Source organism: Pogona vitticeps, chromosome 12, assembly GCF_051106095.1.
Source record: "Pogona vitticeps strain Pit_001003342236 chromosome 12, PviZW2.1, whole genome shotgun sequence".
Classification (NCBI taxonomy): domain Eukaryota; kingdom Metazoa; phylum Chordata; class Lepidosauria; order Squamata; family Agamidae; genus Pogona; species Pogona vitticeps.
The window spans coordinates 8279794-8297208 of record NC_135794.1 but is presented as its reverse complement, the minus strand read 5'-3'; the positions used below and the strand labels follow the sequence as shown (position 1 = coordinate 8297208).

Below are 17415 nucleotides of genomic sequence, written 5' to 3'. Positions count from 1 at the left end.
GCCCTTCGTGGGAATCTGCACACACACAAAAACACCAGATGAAGTTCCCCACCTAGACCCTTCCTCCTTCGAACAGCCAGTTTTCTCAGAGAGAAGAGAAATGATAAGTTACATAAGATGGTTAAGAAAAATAGATTAATTATATCTCCAGTGGCTTTTGTCAAAAGGTATGGAGGCTAGCAATCTCCCTGTCACTCCCGTGATGTTGAAATGATTGGCTTTCAACGGGTTCTTGGCAAGGTATCTATTATCTCTTGTTTACTTCTTCGAGAAACAATGGCCTTCCTCTCCCCCATGGATGCCAATTGGAACTCTGCAGGCCACACTGTCAAGACTCTGCAAGCTCTATAGTCTGCCATAGTAATGCTACCTTTGGTACTGCTTTCTGTCATCCTAGAAACGAGGTTGCATTTGACTAGAACTTATCTCCAGTGTTTTCTTTGTATATTAACCTTTTTAATTAAAAAAAGAGAGAAAGTACTGAGAGTCAAAAGAGACAATCCTTCTGGATCCTGCTGCTTATGCTGTGCTCCATTGTATGAGCAGTTGGATTCTTTTTGAACTTGCAGAGTTTGGTTTTGCATACCTTGTGGTATAAGTTAGTGGTTCCAGCATTGGCCAACCCAGGTGTTCTTGGACTGCAATTTTCAGAAGTCTTCTCCACCAGCTGTGCTGGCCAGGGCTTCTGGGAGTTGTAGTCCAAGAACACCTGGGTTGCCCAAAGTTGGGAACCACTGATGTAAACCAACACTCTGTTTGTCATTCCTATGAGGAGATCAATAGCCTTTGCTACTGAAAGTCAGAGATCACACTGAGCTACCACTCTATTTCCCTACTCTTGCATACGATTCTGCCCCCTGAAGCAGGAGGGACACGACAACAAAATGATGGATTATGTTCATATCTTCCATTGTCAGAGTTGTACCTTGATTATTTGATCTTTATTACATTTCAGATCAAGTGAAGAGCCTACACAGATAGTGGATTATGAAATTAAAAACACCAATCCCGTAACAAGTGACTGCAGGGATGGAGAGATAGAGGAAAGCCAATTGGCTTAGGTACCTTGACCATTCTTTACTGTTCCAAAGAGTTTTCTAATGGGGGTATCAGTACCTCATTAAATTCCTAGTCACTAATCTTAGTGGTGGGAAGGTAAACAGCGTTCCGTGTCTAAATCACACTGGCCATGTGACCACGGAAAGATTGTCTTCGGACAAACGCTGGCTCTATGGCTTGAAGAGCGGGATGAGCGCCGCCCCCTAGAGTCGAACATGACTGGACAAAAATTGTCAAGGGGAACCCTTTAAATCTTAGTGGAAACACTCTCAACATCCATGCGACATTCCGCTTATCTCACTATATACAGGTACATGCAGTCATTCCTTCAAGGGTTTCTGCATCGTTTTGCCCTTCTCAAACTCTTCAGGTCATTTTGGGTCACCTCGTACAAGGAGCAGAGTTTAGTGCTATGGCACTTCCTTTCCGGTTTGAAGTTTGCCTTAAAAAAATTGACCTGGCGCTATGCAGCTCCAGACAATAGTGGAGTTTAGCTCCACAGTTTCATTAAGGAAACTAGTTAGTCCTTGCTTTTTTTTTGGAGAGAAGGGTGTTCAAACACAGTGTCCATTATGGCTACCAGTATACCCTCACCCTTGTATGGGAGCCAGCTTTTCAGGCTTCTGTGACCATGTCTGTACTCTTTTGTCGTCTCTCTTTCTCCTATTCATCAACAGATTTCCTAAAAGAATAAATGTATTTTTTCTCATTATTTTGCTATGGTTGTGCTCAAAATCCTACAAGGTAGGCTTCAGCAGTATGTGAACCAAGAACTCTCAGAAGTACAAGCTGGATTTTGAAAGGGCAGACGAACTAGAGACCAAATTGCTAACATGTGCTGGATTATGGAGAAAGCCAGAGAGTTCCAGAAAAACATCTACGTCTGTTTTGTTGACTATGCAGAAGCCTTTGACTGTGTTGACCACAACAAACTATGGCAAGTTATTAAAGAAATGAAAGTGCTTGATCACCTTATGTATCTCCTGAGAAATCTATATGTGGGACAGGAAGCAACAGCTAGAACTGGATATGGAACAATTGATTGGTTCAAAATTGGGAAAGGAATATAACAAGGCTGTATATTGTCTCTCTGCTTATTCAACTTATATGCAGAATACATCATGCGAAAGGCTGGACTGGAGGAATCCCAAGCCGGAATCAAGATTGCCAGAAGAAATATCAACAACCTCCAATATGCAGATGATGCCACTCTGATGGCAGAAAGTGAGGAGGAATTAAGGAACATTGTAATGAGGGTGAAAGAGGAGAATGCAAAAAATGGTCTGGAGCTCAACATCAAACCAAGATCATGGCCACTGGCCCCATCACCTCCTGGCAAATCGAAGGGGAAGATATGGAGGCAGTAACAGATTTTCCTTTCTTGGGCTCCATGATCACAGCAGCCACGAAATTAAAAGACGCCTGCTTCTTGGGAGGAAAGCAATGACAAATCTAGACAACATCTTAAAAACCAAATACATCACCTTGCCGACAAAAGTCCGCATAGTCAAACCTATGTTTTTTCCAATAGCGATGTATGGAAGTGAGAGGTGGAGCATAAAGAAGGCTGGCCACCAAAGAATTGATGCTTTTGAATTGTGGTGCCGGAGGAGACTCTTGAGAGTCCCCTGGACTGCAAGGAGAACAAACCTATCCATTCTGAATGAAATCAACCCTGCGTGTTCACTGGAAGGACAGATCCTGAAGCTGAAGCTCCAATACTTTGGCCATCTCATGAGAAGAGAAGACTCCCTGGAAAAGTCCCTGATGTTGGGAAAATGTGAGGACAAGAGGAGAAGGGGCCGACAGAGGAGGAGATGGTTGGACATTGTCATCGAAGCTACCAACATGAATTTGACCCAACTCCGGGAGGCAGTGGAAGACAGGAGGGCCTGGCATGCTCTGGTCCATGGGGTCACGAAGAGTCGGACAGGACTTAACAACCAAGCAACAACAGAGGTGAATGCAAGTGTAAGCAGAGAGGGAGGAAGAAACCCTTCTACTGCGCTTGTTTTGCTTAATGGCTTTCCCCTATACAACCACCTTTAGAAAATGCAATTAAACTGGATAATGAATTGAAACAAGGGTGACAAGACCCTTCTCTCTACCTGACTAGCAATATACAAGATTGTTAATGATTACAGATGAGGTTAGCCCAGCAGAGTGGAAGATGTGGTCCATATGGGTGAATTTGCCACAGCTAAGTTAAATTTTGCAGTACTTCAATTTTTCCAGATGAACAACCTGTCTCCCCAAACCACTCTATAATTCATATAGGTTTGTGGCAAAAAGGACTTCCCTCCACATTTTTCGTTAATGGATAACTAAACAGAGGGGTGAAATGGATGGCTAAAAAGCTTCCTGTTAAATCTACTCTGAAATTTTATTTTGGGATCCTTGGATACAAATTTGCTTTTCTATAAGACAAGTGTCACTGCTATTTTTCACCATTTTGGGGGATAACCTCAATTTTAAAATTAATTTTAATCTAGAGTAAAATATTTGTAATCAACTATTAGTTTCTTGCTCAACTGCAGAATTGCTTGGTAAAGAACTTATATTTATCCCTCATAATGTTCTGGCTATAGGCAAATCATTTTTGAAATTAAGATATGATTATCAGAATACAGTTGAAAAGCAGACTCTTGGTTTAAAACTAATCATGTTCTGGTAACTTCATCTTTAGAAACATAGTATATTTCTAGGATTTTTCTTTTAATATTTTTAGTATCTTCGGACTGTGGATAAATGAATCAGTGGATACTGATCCCGTAGATAAGGGGGTCATGGTGTACATCATATTAAGAGGAATACCTTCTTTTAAGATGTCTTATCAAGAGAAGCTAGAACATGTCTAAGTAATATGTTGAGCATATTTTCCCATTTGGGACATAAGATCCAGAATCCTTTTGGTGTTTATCTAAGATTTGAGTAACGCGCCATGGCTAATTGTGGCTACTTGATCAAGGGGGCAAGGCATGCCTCTGCCATGGGACTTGGTGCTCCCAGGATGCACCTTGGCACTTTGTCAATTAGTAAATTGTGTAAACCTTATGTGCAGAGTTCTAGCAAAAGGGTTTCATTTTTTTCTCAGCACATGTTATTTTGTGGGAGTGGGGAGGCTACAACCCTCCAGATGCTGTTGGGCTCCAATGTTATCAACTCCAGCTAATACGGCCAATGCCCATGATGATGGGAAATATAATCCAACAACCACAGGTGGAAAGGCAAGATGGATTCAGGGGGTCTTCTGATGAAGATCAGCAACATGTACTAGGAATTATTTATTAAATAACTACTGCAAGTTATTGATGCAGTTTGCTGCATTCTGCTATACCTTCTTGATGCCGCAGTTGTTGTTGTGGAGATAGAATTTTCATTAAGATATAGAGACCACTGTATTAATCTGCTGATTTCACTGATTATTATTGATGTTTTCATGGCACAAGAACACAAGAATGCTGCTGGATCACACCCTCTTCTCTAGCTTCTTTTCTCCAGACATTGTCAATTAGATGCTTTCAGGAAGCTCACCAACAGTGGCTGAAAACAGAAATGTTTATCCATTATTTCTCTCCATCAGATTGCCTTGTCACCTAATAACTAGCTGGGGTACTACTTCTACAATCCCATATCATTGGTTAAACTGATGGGGGTTTCTGAGAATTGAAGCCCAAAGCATTGGCGGGTCAAACTTCCTCTCTGTTCCATGTTGATTACAATGAAGAAATCATCAGCCTCAGGATTTCCTCACTGCCTCAGTGATCAGACTTACAAAGTAAGATTGTGTTGACCTTCCGATGACCAATCAAAAACAAAGCACACGAAACACAAAATGTATAAGCAAGGAAAGCCGTATGCTATCACAAGCAGATGGATTCCACTTCTTCAGGGAAATGTATTCTACATAAATGCTAAACTGCATATTGTCTAATCTGATCCACCAGCTTCAGCCTGGGAAGCTGTCAGGATCATGGGGGCACAATATTGTGATATTGCTAGCCAGTTTAATTGTTAGAACAAAATGCTATTTATTGACTCATGGTGGAATCACATGACAGGCACTGATGAGGGACATCAACTTCCATTCCACAACCCCAACCCCAACCCACTCCAACACCCTACAGCTGGTTGAAAGAAAGTTTGGCACAATAGCAATAGGCATCCAGCAGTCCTTCCATGGTACTCGTCATGCTGAGTTTGGAGCCATGCCTTGTGGTGTTACTGTTAAACAAACACATTGTCTTAACAGACAGATCTTTGGGTGTCCTTGCTGAGCTGGCTAAGGTGACAGAATATAGATTGGATGGGAGAAGTTACATAATATCTAATTAGAGAAATTAGGGAAGCTGCTTGTGGCAGATCACTTCCAGGGGTGTAGTTGTATTCTTCAAGGTCTTTTAGAGTTTCCAATGCCTTTGCAAAAAGTGATCTGGAGAAAGGAAGGAAGGTATGGTAAGGTATTTTACTGACTTTTCTCCAACCATCAGCTATTCCCAAATATCCTGATATCCTACAGATGGAATGTCTGCCGCCTGAATGAGCAGCCACACCCTGTCAGATGGTAGGGTCAGCCCTATACAGTAGGACCTCTGCATCCATGGGGATCATTTCCAGGGACCCGCCCCCACTGAAAAATATGAATTATTGCAAACGCTATTTTAATAGCAAGTGCTATACATAGCATGATCTTTGGGTTCCACTAGTGGCCAGTCCTGGTAACCTCATCTTTAGGAATACATATTTCTAGGATTTTTCTTTTAATATTTTCAGACCATAGATAAGTGAATCAGTGGATACCGATCCTGTGGATAAGAGGGTCTTTCTGTGTATGTCGACCCTGACCCTTTTGATGGATTTTTGAAAAAGATGCTGGTGACTCACCTTTGTGTTATGCCCTTCAGGACTCATTAGGGTATCTCTTGTTACAGTTCAGCCTGCAAAGAGAATGATTTCAAGTTATTTTCTTAGCTTGGTCACACTCCCCTCCACTCTCCCTTTCATAGCTTCTCTGATGCTGGAGCTTCCATTTTCAACCCACTTTACTCTTCTTCCTCCATTTACCCCATACCTGCTCTGTTGCTCATTACTGTTTTCCATTAAACAATCAAAGCTGTTTGCAGTGGGCTCTGCTCAGTCACAGAAGACTGCTAGGGTGAAAAATCTCTTAAATCATTCCTTTCCAGAGCTGCTTCCGACTGGCACCTTATTCCCTAAATGTCTGGGGCAAAGCAAGGGAGGTGTGAAATGCTAACCAATCTGGAACTTCAAAGCAGAAGTATTGTCATGTTGCACCAGTGCTTAGATAGGGATATTGTCCAGACCAGATCTTCTGAACCCTCACCGAAGCAGAGTGACTTACAGACTTTAAGAAAGTTATATAACTTATTGTTGTTCTTCCCACTTTCCCAAGAACTTTTATTTTATTTATTTATTTATTTATTTATTTGATTTTTACCCCGCCCCTCTAGACCATGCAGAGATAGATACAAAATCATGGCTCACAAAGGTGGACATAGCAATGAATGAATGGACATGAGAATGAAGAAACAGGGTCTTTGTGAAACAACCTCAAATATCTGATTGCTGCCAGAATCATGTTCAGAAGACCTCCCAAGTAATTTGGCTGCCTGAGGCAAAAGACAAGCTGCTGTCTCCCCAGTACATGCACAGAGCCCAACGAGGCTAGTAGCTGGCTTGTTTGATTGCTGCATTTAAATATTTTAAAGTGGGATTCTGTGATGAACACCCCAAGATCCAGAACTGTTTTGACAGGAGAAACTGATTTACCACTATGGCGGCAAAGAGCAACATACATTTCTTACTACTTTTATTGTATTTATTTATTATTTATTTATTTATTCGGCTTTTACTCCATCCACCTAGATTCAAACGAATCTACTCTGGGTGGCTTACAGTCCGAGGTATATAAAACGAGAATTAAAACAGACAATATCCAAACAAAAAAGAGAAGTACGCAAAGTCCAAGATGGGAAAACACAGGGAACTAAGTGATGGAAGGGGGGAAGGCCTGCCAGAAGAACCAAGTCTTCAGCTTGTTCTTAAAAACTCCCAGTGTGGATCCCAGGAGGATCTCAGGAAGCAAGATGTTCCAGAGGTGAGGGGCCACCACCAAGAAGGCCCGGTTTCTAGCTTTCTCCTTCTGGGCATTTCTCGGGGTCAAGCCCGTCAGCCTCCCAGCCTGGCTAGATTGAGTGATATGAGTAGAGTTAGGTGGGAGCAGACACACTGTTAGGTATCGAGGTCCTAAACCACATGTAAGCATTAATACATCGAAGTCAATGCAGAAACAAATGGGCAACCAGCGTAAGGCCACCAGAGTGGGGGAAATGTGATAGTTTTTCACCCCAGTGAATAGTCTGGCGGCCGTGTTCTGGACCATTTGTAGCTTCTGCATCAATCTGATGGACAGCCCCACGTAGAGCGCATTACAGTAGTCTAATCTCGACACTATGAGCGCATAGACCAGGGGGTGAGCGCCCATACATCCATATTTTATGAATGATTTTGAGGATGCCCCAGCCAGGAAGCTACAGTACTTCCTTTCCCAAACAAGAACAGAGCAGTAACTAGAAACACGCTCCTCTACTCAGATACCACAAAGTCCATCATTAGGCAGTGATTCAACTGCACAATGATGCTATCTATAGAACTATTTTGTTTGTTTATACATTATGTAGCCTTCCGCCGAGGAGCATAGAAAGATCATATATACTATGTTTCTGCTTTATCCAGTCAACAAACTTGTGTGGGAGGGTGGTTGGCCTTAGAGATACTGATTGTACATAAAAGTACCCCTTGCAGAACAAGGACTTGAACTCAAGACTTGCAAGTGTACGTCTGATATGGTGCCCACAATGCGGACCCCACGGGCACTCTGACTGGCTTCCCTTTCCAAAGTCTTTATGCAGGTTTTCCCGGATGACTCCTTTTCCCCTTTAGACTTCTTCTTTCTTACTGCCTGCAGATTTCTTTTGGTGGGTTTTCTTTAGCCTGGTTTTCTACGGTCCAGACAACAGGCCGCCAATGGCAGCCATCTTGGTTTCTTGTCCCCAGGTCTGCTCTTTCAACATGTCCGGTCTTCCACTTCCTAATTTTTCAACCTCAAAACGGGTGCCAAGCGGATGGGGAACTATATGGTACCTCCTCCGTTGTTCTTTCCTGGAATAATTGGCTCCCACCCATTTTCCCTCAGCCTGGTCATTTTCTGTACACAGAGTCAAACCAGGGTGGGATTTTTTTTGGGGGGGGGGGGTTGTCTGAGGTAAAACTTGTAGAAAGCAATGATCTGGGATACATGCTGAGTAAAGGCTCTCCTACCACCCATGCCCCACTTTTAAATTTTATATATATATATATTTAAAAAAGAACTTAATGAACAGTGCAAGGCAGTTTCCACCTCCCCATCTCCAATGGCCCAGAGAAAGAGGGCCTGAATTTGTGAGGCTGAAGGAGAGATGTGGGCAAGAAGGCAAGGGAGGAATCAAAATCCTGTTCCTGCTAACAGTGTACTTCTTTTGAACAACTACAATAATATAAAATTAGACGCCAGTTCCCTGCTTCATGCCTAAAGAGTTCAGGTCCACGGACACCAAAATGGCCGCCCTCCTCCCACATCAGTCTCGGCTTCCTTTGTGGCACTCCGAAACTTGTGGGTTATACCCGTTCAAACTTTCTTTTTTTCTTTCCCTCTCAGAACTGAATGCTCATCTAGTCAAGGGCGGAGGACCCAGGACCGTCACCTAAGACAACTAGCATGTCATGGCGAAGACGGCATGCCTGACAGGCTAGATTTCTATGTGAAGGGATCCTCATAACTCAGTCATATATGTAATCATCCTTAGAACCTCAGTTTGAAGGAAGAAGGGGGTCACTACAGGAGGGACCTGCTGTTCCTCTTGAGCCCCATGGCTGGACCCCTCTCTTGAGACCTTCGGGTCCTGCATCCCATAAGCTAGTTTGCCACCTGGGGTGCAGGATTTCACCCCACAGGCTAGCGTTTGCGTCACCTCGTACAGGATCAGAGTTTAGTGCTATGGCTCTTCCTTTCCAGTTTGAAGTTTGCCTTTTTTAAAAAAAAAAAATAACCTGGCGCTATGCGGCTCCAAACAATAGAGGAGTTTAGCTCCACCGTTTCATTAAGGAAACTAATTAGTGCTTGTTCTTTTTTGGAGAGAAGGGCGTTCAAACACAGTGTCTCGTCTCCATTATGGCTACCAGTATACCCTCACCCTCGTACGGGAGCCAGCTTTTCAGGCTTCTGTGACCCTGTCTGTATTCATTTGTCCTCTCTACTTTCTCCTGTTCATGAACAGATTTCCTGAAAGAATAAATGTAATTTTTTTTCTTATTGCTTTGCTATGGTTATGCTTCAGCAGTATGTGGACTGAGACCTCAGCAAAATGTCTCGGGCTGACCTTGAGCTCCCCTTAGTCCCTCCCAGAGCTTAAACAGCCGGGACAGGTTGAACACCTTAGCCTTAAGCCAGGGGTGGCCATCCTTCGGCACGCCAGAGATTTCGGACGACCACTCCCAGAATCCCCAGCCCGGATGGCCGATGGTCAAAAGGGGCCGTGGGAGTCGTCGTCCGAAACCTCCCAAGGTCCTCGGGTTCACCAGCCCTCCTTCTCTCCGTGTCACCAGTCCGCCCACCCCGGCTTGACCTGTGGCCCCTCGTGGCGTCCCTGGTGCCAGTCTTGAGGGGTCTTTTCGGGCGATCCACCCTCCAACCTGGCACGGTGGTGGACTTTCCGCCCAAGCAGGGGCAACGGCAGCAGCAACCTGAACTGCCACAACAGACCCCACCACAAATGCCGTCGCTTCAGGAGACACCCTCGGCAGGTGCTCCAAGCCATGGCTGAGGGGGGCCCCTCTCGATCTGCTTTTTTCTTTTGGGTTGGCGTCTCGTTTCCTTTCTATCGTGCGTTTTCCCTTCTGAGAGCCACACTGGAAGTAGCCAGGGAAAGTCCCTGGAGAGAGAAAAAGATGCCAGTTGGGGAAACAATGGTGTCAAACACTCTAGAATTTTCCTTCTTTGCCCACCTGTCCGGGCTTACCTGCTTTCAGGCTCCGGAGGCCTGGCTGAATGGGCTTTAAAAGGCTATACATTTTTACTTCGTTTGTAATTAATTGTAATTGTTACTAAGTTGGCAATATATCTGCATGTGCTACCAGCCTGGTCATCTGGCTGTCTGTCTGTCTGCCTGCTTGCCTGCCTGCCTGCCTGCCTGCCTGCCTGCCTACCTACCTACCTACCTACTGTGTTTCCCTGAAAATAAGACAGGGTCTTATACAGTGGTGCCTTGCTTAACGATTGCCTCGCTTAACAAGGAAATCGCTGTATGATGAGGTTTTTGCGATCACTTTTGCGATCGCAAAACGATGGTTTAAATGGTTTTTTTTTGTTTAACGATGATCAGTTCCCTGCTTCGGGAACCGATTTTTGCTTTACGATGATCAGTAAACAGCTGGTCATTGGGTTTCAAAATGGCCGCCGGCTGAAGAAAATCCCCCCCCCCCACTGTTTTCTAGGACGGATTCCTCGCTTTACTGGCACCAAAAATGGCCGCCTTATGGAGGATCTTCGCTGGACGAGCAGGTATTCAGCCCATTGGAACGCATTGAACGGTTTTCGATGCGGTTCAATGGGTTTTTTATTTTGTTTGATGATGTTTTCGCTCTACAGGGATTTCGCTTGAATGAATTAACATCGTCAAGAGAGGCAACACTGTATTAATTTTTACTCCAAAAATGCATTAGCGCTTATTTTCAGGGGATGCCTGCCTGCCTGCCTGCCTGTAGACCCAAGAAGACTGCAGCAAGTAAAAATGGCAACAATAAATATCAAGCAGGACCTGCTTTACCACATGCCCATAGACAAAAACATTAGCCAATCCCTCACCCCCCCCCCCGTGGTATTTGTCTGCTGCATGCCATCTTTTCCCGCAATTCTTTCTATTAATTTGCCATTTAAAAGCAAGCTTCATCTAGATATCTCAATAACCATTCTTGAGTTGGTGGAATATAAGGTTGCTCCCTACACCCGGCTCACACATAGTTTTGGATGTCTTTTGACAGAAAAATGGTATCAACGTATTTCAAACAGATAAACAAACATGACCGAATGAGAAGAACAGCTTAAAAAAAAGAAGAACAGAAATGAGCATTTACAGATGCATGACACCTGCATTTTGGGAAAGAAGAAATAAAAACCCTTGAGACATTTTTCTCCAGGTGTGTATTAGGTAAAGGTGTGATCAAACAATCTTTCCACTTTACTGATGTGTTCTGATGAAATTAAAATAATTGCTGGTGTTTTGCATTCCTTTACATCAGAAGTGATTCAATTACTTTGCAAGCTAACTGCCTAAGCATTTTGAACTAATTTACAATAACTAGTCAGGCGGGTAATTGGATATCATGTTATCAAATTATTAGGCATTTCAGGAAAGTCAAACAGATGAAGATTATTAATATTATTAGACAAATTGGCCAGCCAAGAGCCGGCATTGGTGTGCCTCGACTGTAAAACACAACATGACAAAATGGAGTCACCTTTTTAGTTCCAGCTACCGAGAAATGAGTGGGATCAAGGCCACAAAAAAGATAACACTTTCTGGATGTCATTAAGGGCAGCCATGCGTAGCGGAGGGAAGACAAAGGCTCCCTGCATTTTAAAGCAACTTGGCTTAGAGCCAAGCAAAACCTGGCATGTGTGATCCCTCAATAAATAAATAAATAAATAAATAAAAATCCAGGGAGATAGATGTGTTACTCGGTTGCAGCAAAAATAACAAAAGAGTCTGGTAACACTTCTAACACTAGCACATTTTATTTTGCTTTTGTGAGCACGCCACAAGATGCTTTCGGGGTGACTGCACAGGCATTTAGCCCCGTTTGGTGTGCAGAAGGGGTTCACTCCTAAAGACGGCAATAAGACCTGCACCTTTCTGGTCCCTGTCAGGGGCTTTTACATTTTTGGTGTGGGTAGCATTGATCTTTTCGGTTTGTTTCCAGTTCGTACTATCACGGGGAATGAACCAAAAGCAAATCTTCCTGTTCAATTTGTGAGTATTATGAAGTAGCTTAAAAAGAGAGCCACTTCAGGAGATGGGTAAACTTAACACTTCCTTGACTGTTCTGAAGGGGGCAAGGAAATGAAAAACAATTTTTTTTGTAAGTGTATTAAGGCTGCACATATGCACTGCATCACTTAGAAAACAAAACAAAAGCCAAAATGAAAACTTCCTCCCGGAAGCTGGAGGAGACAGGAGGAAGTCAACAAGGGGAATTTTTGCTTGCTTTTCTGTTAAAGATCTGGCTGAGAGCTGGTCATTAATTCTTTAAAGTGATGCAGCACATATGCACTGCCCAAATACACTTCACCTCCCCTCCAATTTTAATAGAAAGATGGCTTAGTGGGGAAAAGTATGAATTTACAGCTGGAATGCCTGTTGCTCCCTTTGTTGCCTCAGTGGATAGCTGTTCATCTGCAACTTCAAGACTTCTGAACTCCTGGTTTCTTAATGTTTTTTAAAAATCTGTAAATAGGACAGGGTCACAAATGCTGGAGGCATTCAAGAGAAAATTGGACAACCCTCTGTCAGATCTGCTTTGATTTGGAATCCTGCATTGGGCAGGGGGTTGGACTTGATGGCCTTCTAACTCAATTTTATTCCATGATTCTATGAATATCTAAAAGACTGCTCCTTCCCATACAAAGCTGACCAGTGTTTGGCCTCCCTAGCAGTGGCCATGCCATTTACTCTACTACATTAGCGCAGTGGTCCTCAACTTTGGGTCTCCAGATGTTCTTGGACTTCAACTCCCAGAAATCTTGGCCAGCAGAGGTGGTGGTGAAGGCTTCTAGGAGTTGTAGTCCAAGAACATCTGGAGGCCCAAGGTTGGGGACCACTGCATTAGTGGATCCATCAGATTTTTCTTAGTAGTAGAATCTGACCAGACCATACAATTTGGGGAAGGCTGAGTTGCAGACAGTAGTCTGAAGTGAACCAGATGTGCAGGCTGACCAGTATATGTGCAGGCTGACCACACCAAAAAGCCAACAAATACAACTGCATAGTCAAATCGAGTGGGAGGGAGCATCATTTATACTCCTTTCTGCCAGCAAGACTACCATGGCCAGTCAGGGTGGAGTCAAAACAAGGTCTGAAGACATTTCACGAGGCTGCTACCTGCAGGTAAGGTGAGCAGTACACAGCAGGTTATGAAGTACTAATGATCATAATCACATGCTATTGTGTCACTTCTGATCTATGGTGACTCCTTTTCAGAGTTTTCCAGGCAGAGACTACTCAGAAGTGGGTTACCATTCCCTCCTTCTTGGGGCGCCCTGGGACTGTGCAGCTTGCCCAAGGCCACCCAAGCTGGCTGTTCTTCCAGGAGGCTGAGTGGGCAACTGGACTCATACACTGATCACTACGAAATATGTGCTGTTGCAATGGGGCTGTGAGCTGTCGTGAACACAGCCTGCGCCAGCCAGGCGTGACCCCATTAGCCACCCCTATGGAAAAGGCAATCAGGAAAGATGACGCCGAAAAGATCCACAGCAAGAAAATCATTATTGTAAGACCCGGCTTCCCTATTGCTCATCTGTACTTCGCAGCCCTGGCAGCCGGTAAGTGCTTTTCAGCAAGGCAATGCATTCTGGAACTCATTTGTGTGTCAGCCTAAATGGCACGCATTTTATTACCTTTATCTCTGGATCTCAATAAAAAAAGGCTTTGCCATTTGAGCTGAAACACGGGCCGGCACCCTTTGGATGCCATTGTCTTTTACTCTTGAAACAAAACTCCCTTCTTTCAATTCAACATCTTGAGACTACTTGAACCCACACCTCAGTAGAGGAAAAGTTCCCATTTTAATTATTATCTTCGGCATTGCTAACGTGGCTGGACATATTTATCAGCTTTATTATCATTCGCCAAGCATCCAACCCACACAAGGGTGCCCTCTGTTGGAGAAAAACAAGGGTGGGGGCGCCATTGCGGAGATGAACAGATTCGCCATGTTTGCTCCTTCTTTTTGCCATTGACCAGTCCCTCTGTCAATTTATTTCTTAAATGAAGTGGAGATGGGGAGGCTACATATTTGCATGTTTTCAAATTGATGTACTTAAAAAATGATGCCCTTTTTAACTAAAACATGCTTATGCACTTCGTGGTTTTTTTTGTGAGGTTTTTTTTTGCCCATTTTCAAAAATGAGCGTAGGGTTGAATGCATCTTCTTTTTAGCTCTATGTGGTTCTTCAAGCGTGCATCCTCCCCAGGCAGCGAGAGGAGGATGATGTCCCCCTGGTCCTCTGTGGCTGCCTTCATTCTATGAAACGGTGAGCCTGACGTTAGGGCACCGGTTCCATCTCACGAGGCTTTCCTTGTTAGCCTGGAACAATTTTTTCCCCTCTGTGTTCGGGCTTGCCCTGGAAGCTTTAAACATACTCAGCAACTTCCCCCTCTTCAAATGGTTGCTTTTGTATCTTGAAAGCGATAACAGAGAGGGGCAGAGTGAGCATGATCTCCTCGTTGTGTGTGGAAAACACATGCATTCAGAATGGCTGAACAGAGCTTAAAAAGGATGTGTCGCAATAGTACGGCATTGATGTCTGATGCTGGCTCTGTTTCTGTTTCTTTCTGGGAGGTGTGCATCTGTTAAAAACACACACACAAACTACACATTGGAACAAATTTGTCGTCCTTGCTTTGTCCATTGTGTATGGTGGACCAAACACACTGGAGCCATTCCTTCTGGGACAGGATCAGAAGGTGGGCAGATGCAGCCAGGAAAAGAAACACCTGCTAGTGGCTGCATTTTGAGGAGCTTATGGGACCTCTGTCCCACACAGGAAGCACCCCTTAGGTATGGAGGTGCCATACCTTCTGCGACACACTAAAGAGCTTCTGGCTGGACAGCCATCTTGAGGAGTCCTGCAGGCACCAATAGGCTTGGGGCTCTTTTTGAGGAGAGAGGGCCGTTTCGAGTTTCCACATAAGCCTTTCTGGGGTGTGTGGGCAGGGGTGGTTGGCGTAGCCCCCTGAATAAAACACAAAATTCCCCCAAAGCAAATCTGACAGCTGGAAACTCCTCATTCCCTCCAAATCTGCCTCACCCCATTTGATCTCATATCAGAAGCAACAGATGCGCCACTTCATTTCCCAGCCAGGCGTGTTTGTCTAAACTTTGGGCATAGTTAAAAAAAATAAATCTAAAGGCTGGAGGTGGAGGAAAGGATGCTACAGATTCATCAAGAGTTAGGGAACTGTCGGTGGAAAGAGACATACCCGGTGTGATGGGGAGAAATCTATACCCTGCTCTAATGAGCACACCAAGCAGTAGAACAAAGCTATTTAGAACCTGTCACATTTTATCTCTTCTGCACCTCAGCTTTATCAGGTTAATGCAGCGGAGAATACGCTGCGAGAGCAATAACAAAAAGAGGTAATCGAGACCGCTTGGGTGCATCCGCTGGGTTCCTCAGAGTGGAGTCTGGCTGTGCCACGGGCCGGGAAGGGGAAGGCGTCGCTGGAGACCCCAGAGTGGTCACCCTCTGAGAGGCCTAGAGAGCAGACCCTGAAAAGAGCACAAGGACGACGACAACCATGCTTAGAACAGCTGCGGAGAATCCCCAAAGCTTGGGGAATATATTCATTTTCTTTATTAGCGACATCTCTATCCCAGTTTTCTTCTTGGGAGCTGCAGGCACTGATGCTTCCCATCTCTCCCACTTGGGTCACATAAATCCAGAGAGGTGGAACCTCACCAAGAAACTGGCTTTCCTTAAGTCACCCATTGAGTTCCAAAGCTGAGTCAGAACTGGGACTGGATTTCCCAAGTCTCCGTCTTACACTTAACCACTATGCTGCACTAATGATCCTATCCTATTCTGTCCTTTCCTATCTCAATAATCTTTATGTTGACTATGAGATGGGCACGAACCTGAAAAATGGATGGTTCATGATGGTTCACACGCTGCCTTTAGTAGGTTTGGTTGAGAGGGAGCCTTCTGGGGTGGGGGACTGTCAATCTATTCAGTAATCTATCCACCCACGGTTTCTTCAGTGCTTGAGAGACGGCCCCGCTTCTACACTCCATGTTGCTCTGTCTTTCTCTTTAGTCTGTTGACATCTGTTGCTGAAAGCAGTCATGTTTGTCTGCTCTTGATCTGTAAGGAAACGAAACATTTTTTATTCCTTATAAGGTCTCAGGATGAGTTATTGAGACTGTAAGTGCCAATTAATGAGAAAAGGGGTGATCTACTCTTGGAGAAGTTAAAGCGCTGCTGCTCTGCGAATCCCTGCACTTCTGCTGCACAGCTAGAGGCACTGAATCAGAAATTCGAAACTTTTGCAACCAAAGTGACTTGCTTTAGCCTAATGCTGAGAAAGAAAGGGAGAGAGAGAAAGAGGCAGGATTTCTAAATGTAGTGAAATGGCTTCTAAGCCTCATTGATGAAACACTGACTGACTGTCACGGACTATGAATGATGGTGCTGCTGACGGAAAAAAAGTGGTCTCCAGCAGTCACGACAACCTCCAGGCTTCTGTGCTTATAGTTCTTCTCTCTTTTTGCCATTTGGCAGCCCCCAACTATCTAGCCTGCAGAGTCGCTTGGAACACCTGCCCTGGTTTGAGCTGGAGATGGGCCAAGCATTTGCTCTGTCAAGCCCAGCTTTGAAGTAGCATCGCCTGGCGTGTGTTTGGGCCTTTAAATTCACTTAAAATGAAAGCCCTTTAAAGCAGGGAGGAAAAAAAAAAAGAGGTCTCTCATTTGCATGCACCCTCAGATGTGTTAATTATTCCATCCAGAAGAAGGAAGGTGTGGTTGAAGCTAATTAATTCCACAGTCTTCTCCCATTCAGCCACCTGACTCTTTTGTTGGTGTAACATTTGTCTCGCCTGCCTTCCCACAGACACAGTTTTATGGAGGAAAGGTTCTCCGGGCTGTAGCTCTGGAGGGAGGCGTTTCCCAATCCGAGCGAAGCGCTGGATGCTTTGTTATGTCCCCAGGTAGATGAACTGGCATGCTCCATAACCGAGATAGCTGGCTGCTGAGCATATGTCAGTTTAATGAGGTTCATCCGAGACAGAGCAACCAAGACATGCTCTTCCGATGGCTCATGTGTCCCTCCATCAAACAGATACAGTGGGGTCTCTACTTAAGAACTTAATCCGTATTGGAAGGTGGTTCTCAAGTTGAAAAGTTCTTATGTTGAATCTACATTTCCCATAGGAATGCATTGAAAACCATTTAATCCGTATCTGCTCTTTTCCGTCCATAGAAACTACAGTGGAACCTCTACTTAAGAACTTAATCCGTTTT

General features: G+C 44.3%; 2 long non-coding RNA genes across 7 annotated transcripts; one reads left to right on the top strand and one right to left on the bottom strand.

Moving 5' to 3' along the window:
- Positions 1-1779: 1779 nt before the first annotated feature.
- LOC110091131 (uncharacterized) lies at positions 1780-16943 on the bottom strand. Of its 6 annotated transcripts, none has more exons than XR_013538955.1 (3): positions 16033-16943; positions 5944-5996; positions 1780-4602 (listed from the first exon to the last, which is right to left on the bottom strand). It is a non-coding gene; the product is annotated as an uncharacterized LOC110091131 (long non-coding RNA). The 6 variants fall into 6 exon arrangements; XR_002302438.3 differs by lacking the exon at positions 16033-16943 and adding an exon at positions 9744-10250; XR_013538956.1 differs by lacking the exon at positions 1780-4602 and adding an exon at positions 4803-5491.
- LOC140702408 (uncharacterized) lies at positions 10580-14255 on the top strand. The gene is made up of 3 exons (XR_012081558.2): positions 10580-10678; positions 11158-11313; positions 13374-14255. It is a non-coding gene; the product is annotated as an uncharacterized LOC140702408 (long non-coding RNA).
- Positions 16944-17415: the final 472 nt, after the last annotated feature.